The sequence below is a fragment of the Phyllobates terribilis genome, unplaced genomic scaffold (assembly GCF_046119375.1).
Source record: "Phyllobates terribilis strain yellow unplaced genomic scaffold, ASM4611937v1 Scaffold_20__1_contigs__length_20440879, whole genome shotgun sequence".
NCBI classification, from domain to species: domain Eukaryota; kingdom Metazoa; phylum Chordata; class Amphibia; order Anura; family Dendrobatidae; genus Phyllobates; species Phyllobates terribilis.
In genome coordinates, this window is record NW_027362780.1 from 8,169,260 (window position 1) to 8,176,649 (window position 7,390).

Consider the following 7,390-nt stretch of genomic DNA (forward strand, 5'->3'; position numbering starts at 1 on the left):
ATTTAATAAAGCATAGGATAAAACAACATAAATACAATTTAATAAAGCATAGGATAAAACAACATAAATACAATTTAATAAAGCATAGGATAAAACAACATAAATACAATTTAATAAAGCAGAGGATAAAACAACATAAATACAATTTAATAAAGCATAGGATAAAACAACATAAATAAAATTTAATAAAGCATAGGTTAAAATAACATAAATACAATTTAATAAAGCATAGGACAAAACAACATAAAAACAATTTAATAAAGCATAGTTTAAAACAACATAAATACAATTTAATAAAGCATAGGATAAAACCACAGAATTACAATTTAATAAAGCATAGGATAAAACAACATAAATACAATTTAATAAAGTATAGACAAAACAACATAAATACAATTTAATAAAGCATAGGATAAAACAACATAAATACAATTTAATGAAACATAGGATAAACAACATAAATACAATTTAATAAAGCATAGGATAAACAACATAAATACAATTTAATAAAGCATAGGCTAAAACTACATAAATACAATTTAATAAAGCTTAGGATAAAACAAATTAAATACAATATAATAAAGCATAGGATAAAACAACATAAATTCAATTTAATAAAGCATAGGATAAAACAACATAAATACAATTTAATAAAGCATAAGATAAAACAACATGAATACAATTTAATAAAGCATAGGTTAAAGCAACATAAATACAATTTAATAAAGCATAGGATAAAACAACATAAATACAATTTAATAAAGCATAGGTTAAAACAACATAAATACAATTTAATAAAGCATAGGATAAAACAACATAAATACAATTTAATAAAGCATAGGTTAAAACAACATAAATACAATTTAATAAAGCATAGGATAAAACAACATAAATACAATTTAATAAAGCTTAGGATAAAACAACATAAATACAATTTAATAAAGCATAGGATAAAACAACATAAATACAATTTAATAAAGCATAGGATAAAACAACATAAATACAATTTAATAAAGCATAGGTTAAAACAACATAAATACAATTTAATAAAGCACAGGATAAAACAACATAAATACAATTTAGTAAAGCATAGGTCAAAATAACATAAATACAATCTAATAAAGCATAGGATAAAACAACATAAATACAATTTAATAAAGCATAGGTTAAAACAACATAAATACAATTTAATAAAGCATAGGATAAAACAACATAAATACAATTTAATAAAGCATAGGATAAAACAACATAAATAAAACTTAATAAAGCATAGGATAAAACAACATAAATAAAAATTGAATAAAGCATAGGATAAAACAACATAAATACAATTTAATAAAGCATAGGATAAAACAACATAAATAAAATTTAATAAAGCATAAGACAAAAAAACATAAATACAATTTAATAAAGCATATGTTAAAGCAACATAAATACAATTTAATAAAGCATAGGTTAAAACAACATAAATACAATTTAATAAAGCATAGGATAAAACAACATAAATACAATTTAATAAAGCTTAGGATAAAACAACATAAATACAATTTAATAAAGCATAGGATAAAACAACATAAATACAATTTAATAAGGCATAGGATAAAACAACATAAATACAATTTAATAAAGCATAGGTTAAAACAACATAAATACAATTTAATAAAGCACAGGATAAAACAACATAAATACAATTTAGTAAAGCATAGGTCAAAATAACATAAATACAATGTACTAAAGCATAGGATAAAACAACATAAATACAATTTAATAAAGCATAGGTTAAAACAACATAAATACAATTTAATAAAGCATAGGATAAACCAACATAAATACAATTTAATAAAGCATAGGATAAAACAACATAAATACAATTTAATAAAGCATAGGTTAAAACAACATAAATACAATTTAATAAAGCATAGGATAAAACAACATAAATACAATTTAATAAAGCATAGGTTAAAACAACATAAATACAATTTAATAAAGCATAGGATAAAACAACATAAATACAATTTAATAAAGCTTAGGATAAAACAACATAAATACAATTTAATAAAGCATAGGATAAAACAACATAAATACAATTTAATAAAGCATAGGATAAAACAACATAAATACAATTTAATAAAGCATAGGTTAAAACAACATAAATACAATTTAATAAAGCACAGGATAAAACAACATAAATACAATTTAGTAAAGCATAGGTCAAAATAACATAAATACAATCTAATAAAGCATAGGATAAAACAACATAAATACAATTTAATAAAGCATAGGTTAAAACAACATAAATACAATTTAATAAAGCATAGGATAAAACAACATAAATACAATTTAATAAAGTATAGGACAAAACAACATAAATACAATTTAATAAAGCATAGGATAAAACAACATAAATACAATTTAATGAAACATAGGATAAACAACATAAATACAATTTAATAAAGCATAGGATAAACAACATAAATACAATTTAATAAAGCATAGGCTAAAACTACATAAATACAATTTAATAAAGCTTAGGATAAAACAAATTAAATACAATATAATAAAGCATAGGATAAAACAACATAAATTCAATTTAATAAAACATAGGATAAAACAACATAAATACAATTTAATAAAGCATAAGATAAAACAACATGAATACAATTTAATAAAGCATAGGTTAAAGCAACATAAATACAATTTAATAAACCATAGGATAAAACAACATAAATACAATTTAATAAAGCATAGGTTAAAACAACATAAATACAATTTAATAAAGCACAGGATAAAACAACATAAATACAATTTAATAAAGCATAGGATAAAACAACATAAATACAATTTAATAAAGCATAGGATAAAACAACATAAATACAATTTAATAAAGCATAGGATAAAACAACATAAATACAATTTAATAAAGCATAGGATAAAACAACATAAATACAATTTAATAAAGCATAGGATAAAACAACATAAATACAATTTAATAAAGCATAGGATAAAACAACATAAATAAAATTTAATAAAGCATAGGTTAAAATAACATAAATACAATTTAATAAAGCATAGGACAAAACAACATAAAAACAATTTAATAAAGCATAGTTTAAAACAACATAAATACAATTTAATAAAGCATAGGATAAAACCACAGAATTACAATTTAATAAAGCATAGGATAAAACAACATAAATACAATTTAATAAAGTATAGACAAAACAACATAAATACAATTTAATAAAGCATAGGATAAAACAACATAAATACAATTTAATGAAACATAGGATAAACAACATAAATACAATTTAATAAAGCATAGGATAAACAACATAAATACAATTTAATAAAGCATAGGCTAAAACTACATAAATACAATTTAATAAAGCTTAGGATAAAACAAATTAAATACAATATAATAAAGCATAGGATAAAACAACATAAATTCAATTTAATAAAGCATAGGATAAAACAACATAAATACAATTTAATAAAGCATAAGATAAAACAACATGAATACAATTTAATAAAGCATAGGTTAAAGCAACATAAATACAATTTAATAAAGCATAGGATAAAACAACATAAATACAATTTAATAAAGCATAGGTTAAAACAACATAAATACAATTTAATAAAGCATAGGATAAAACAACATAAATACAATTTAATAAGGCATAGGATAAAACAACATAAATACAATTTAATAAAGCATAGGTTAAAACAACATAAATACAATTTAATAAAGCACAGGATAAAACAACATAAATACAATTTAGTAAAGCATAGGTCAAAATAACATAAATACAATGTACTAAAGCATAGGATAAAACAACATAAATACAATTTAATAAAGCATAGGTTAAAACAACATAAATACAATTTAATAAAGCATAGGATAAACCAACATAAATACAATTTAATAAAGCATAGGATAAAACAACATAAATACAATTTAATAAAGCATAGGTTAAAACAACATAAATACAATTTAATAAAGCATAGGATAAAACAACATAAATACAATTTAATAAAGCATAGGTTAAAACAACATAAATACAATTTAATAAAGCATAGGATAAAACAACATAAATACAATTTAATAAAGCTTAGGATAAAACAACATAAATACAATTTAATAAAGCATAGGATAAAACAACATAAATACAATTTAATAAAGCATAGGATAAAACAACATAAATACAATTTAATAAAGCATAGGTTAAAACAACATAAATACAATTTAATAAAGCACAGGATAAAACAACATAAATACAATTTAGTAAAGCATAGGTCAAAATAACATAAATACAATCTAATAAAGCATAGGATAAAACAACATAAATACAATTTAATAAAGCATAGGTTAAAACAACATAAATACAATTTAATAAAGCATAGGATAAAACAACATAAATACAATTTAATAAAGCATAGGATAAAACAACATAAATAAAATTTAATAAAGCATAGGATAAAACAACATAAATAAAAATTTAATAAAGCATAGGATAAAACAACATAAATACAATTTAATAAAGCATAGCATAAAACAACATAAATACAATTTAATAAAGCATAGGATAAAACAACATAAATACAATTTAATAAAGCATAGGTTAAAACAACATAAATACAATTTAATAAAGCATAGGATAAAACAACATAAATACAATTTAATAAAGCATAGGATAAAACAACATAAATAAAATTTAATAAAGCATAGGATAAAACAACATAAATAAAAATTTAATAAAGCATAGGATAAAACAACATAAATACAATTTAATAAAGCATAGGATAAAACAACATAAATACAATTTAATAAAGCATAGGATAAAACAACATAAATACAATTTAATAAAGCATAGGATAAAACAACATAAATAAAATTTAATAAAGCAGAGGATAAAACAACATAAATACAATTTAATGAAACATAGGATAAACAACATAAATACAATTTAATAAAGCATAGGTTAAAACAACATAAATACAATTTAATAAAGCACAGGATAAAACAACATAAATACAATTTAATAAAGCATAAGACAAAAAAACATAAATACAATTTAATAAAGCATATGTTAAAGCAACATAAATACAATTTAATAAAGCATAGGTTAAAACAACATAAATACAATTTAATAAAGCATAGGATAAAACAACATAAATACAATTTAATAAAGCTTAGGATAAAACAACATAAATACAATTTAATAAAGCATAGGATAAAACAACATAAATACAATTTAATAAGGCATAGGATAAAACAACATAAATACAATTTAATAAAGCATAGGTTAAAACAACATAAATACAATTTAATAAAGCACAGGATAAAACAACATAAATACAATTTAGTAAAGCATAGGTCAAAATAACATAAATACAATGTACTAAAGCATAGGATAAAACAACATAAATACAATTTAAAAAAGCATAGGTTAAAACAACATAAATACAATTTAATAAAGCATAGGATAAAACAACATAAATACAATTTAATAAAGCATAGGATAAAACAACATAAATAAAATTTAATAAAGCATAGGATAAAACAACATAAATAAAAATTTAATAAAGCATAGGATAAAACAACATAAATACAATTTAATAAAGCATAGGATAAAACAACATAAATACAATTTAATAAAGCATAGGATAAAACAACATAAATACAATTTAATAAAGCATAGGATAAAACAACATAAATAAAATTTAATAAAGCATAGGTTAAAACAACATAAATACAATTTAATAAAGCATAGGATAAAACAACATAAATACAATTTAATAAAGCATAGGTTAAAACAACATAAATACAATTTAATAAAGCATAGGATAAAACAACATAAATACAATTTAATAAAGCATAGGTTAAAACAACATAAATACAATTTAATAAAGCATAGGATAAAACAACATAAATACAATTTAATAAAGCTTGGGATAAAACAACATAAATACAATTTAATAAAGCATAGGATAAAACAACATAAATACAATTTAATAAAGCATAGGATAAAACAACATAAATACAATTTAATAAAGCATAGGTTAAAACAACATAAATACAATTTAATAAAGCACAGGATAAAACAACATAAATACAATTTAGTAAAGCATAGGTCAAAATAACATAAATACAATCTAATAAAGCATAGGATAAAACAACATAAATACAATTTAATAAAGCATAGGTTAAAACAACATAAATACAATTTAATAAAGCATAGGATAAAACAACATAAATACAATTTAATAAAGCATAGGATAAAACAACATAAATAAAATTTAATAAAGCATAGGATAAAACAACATAAATAAAAATTTAATAAAGCATAGGATAAAACAACATAAATACAATTTAATAAAGCATAGGATAAAACAACATAAATAAAATTTAATAAAGCATAGCATAAAACAACATAAATACAATTTAATAAAGCATAGGATAAAACAACATAAATACAATTTAATAAAGCATAGGTTAAAACAACATAAATACAATTTAATAAAGCATAGGATAAAACAACATAAATACAATTTAATAAAGCATAGGATAAAACAACATAAATACAATTTAATAAAGCATAGGATAAAACAACATAAATAAAAATTTAATAAAGCATAGGATAAAACAACATAAATACAATTTAATAAAGCATAGGATAAAACAACATAAATACAATTTAATAAAGCATAGGATAAAACAACATAAATACAATTTAATAAAGCATAGGATAAAACAACATAAATAAAATTTAATAAAGCAGAGGATAAAACAACATAAATACAATTTAATGAAACATAGGATAAACAACATAAATACAATTTAATAAAGCATAGGTTAAAACAACATAAATACAATTTAATAAAGCACAGGATAAAACAACATAAATACAATTTAATAAAGCATAAGACAAAAAAACATAAATACAATTTAATAAAGCATATGTTAAAGCAACATAAATACAATTTAATAAAGCATAGGTTAAAACAACATAAATACAATTTAATAAAGAATAGGATAAAACAACATAAATACAATTTAATAAAGCTTAGGATAAAACAACATAAATACAATTTAATAAAGCATAGGATAAAACAACATAAATACAATTTAATAAGGCATAGGATAAAACAACATAAATACAATTTAATAAAGCATAGGTTAAAACAACATAAATACAATTTAATAAAGCACAGGATAAAACAACATAAATACAATTTAGTAAAGCATAGGTCAAAATAACATAAATACAATGTACTAAAGCATAGGATAAAACAACATAAATACAATTTAATAAAGCATAGGTTAAAACAACATAAATACAATTTAATAAAGCATAGGATAAAACAACATAAATACAATTTAATAAAGCAT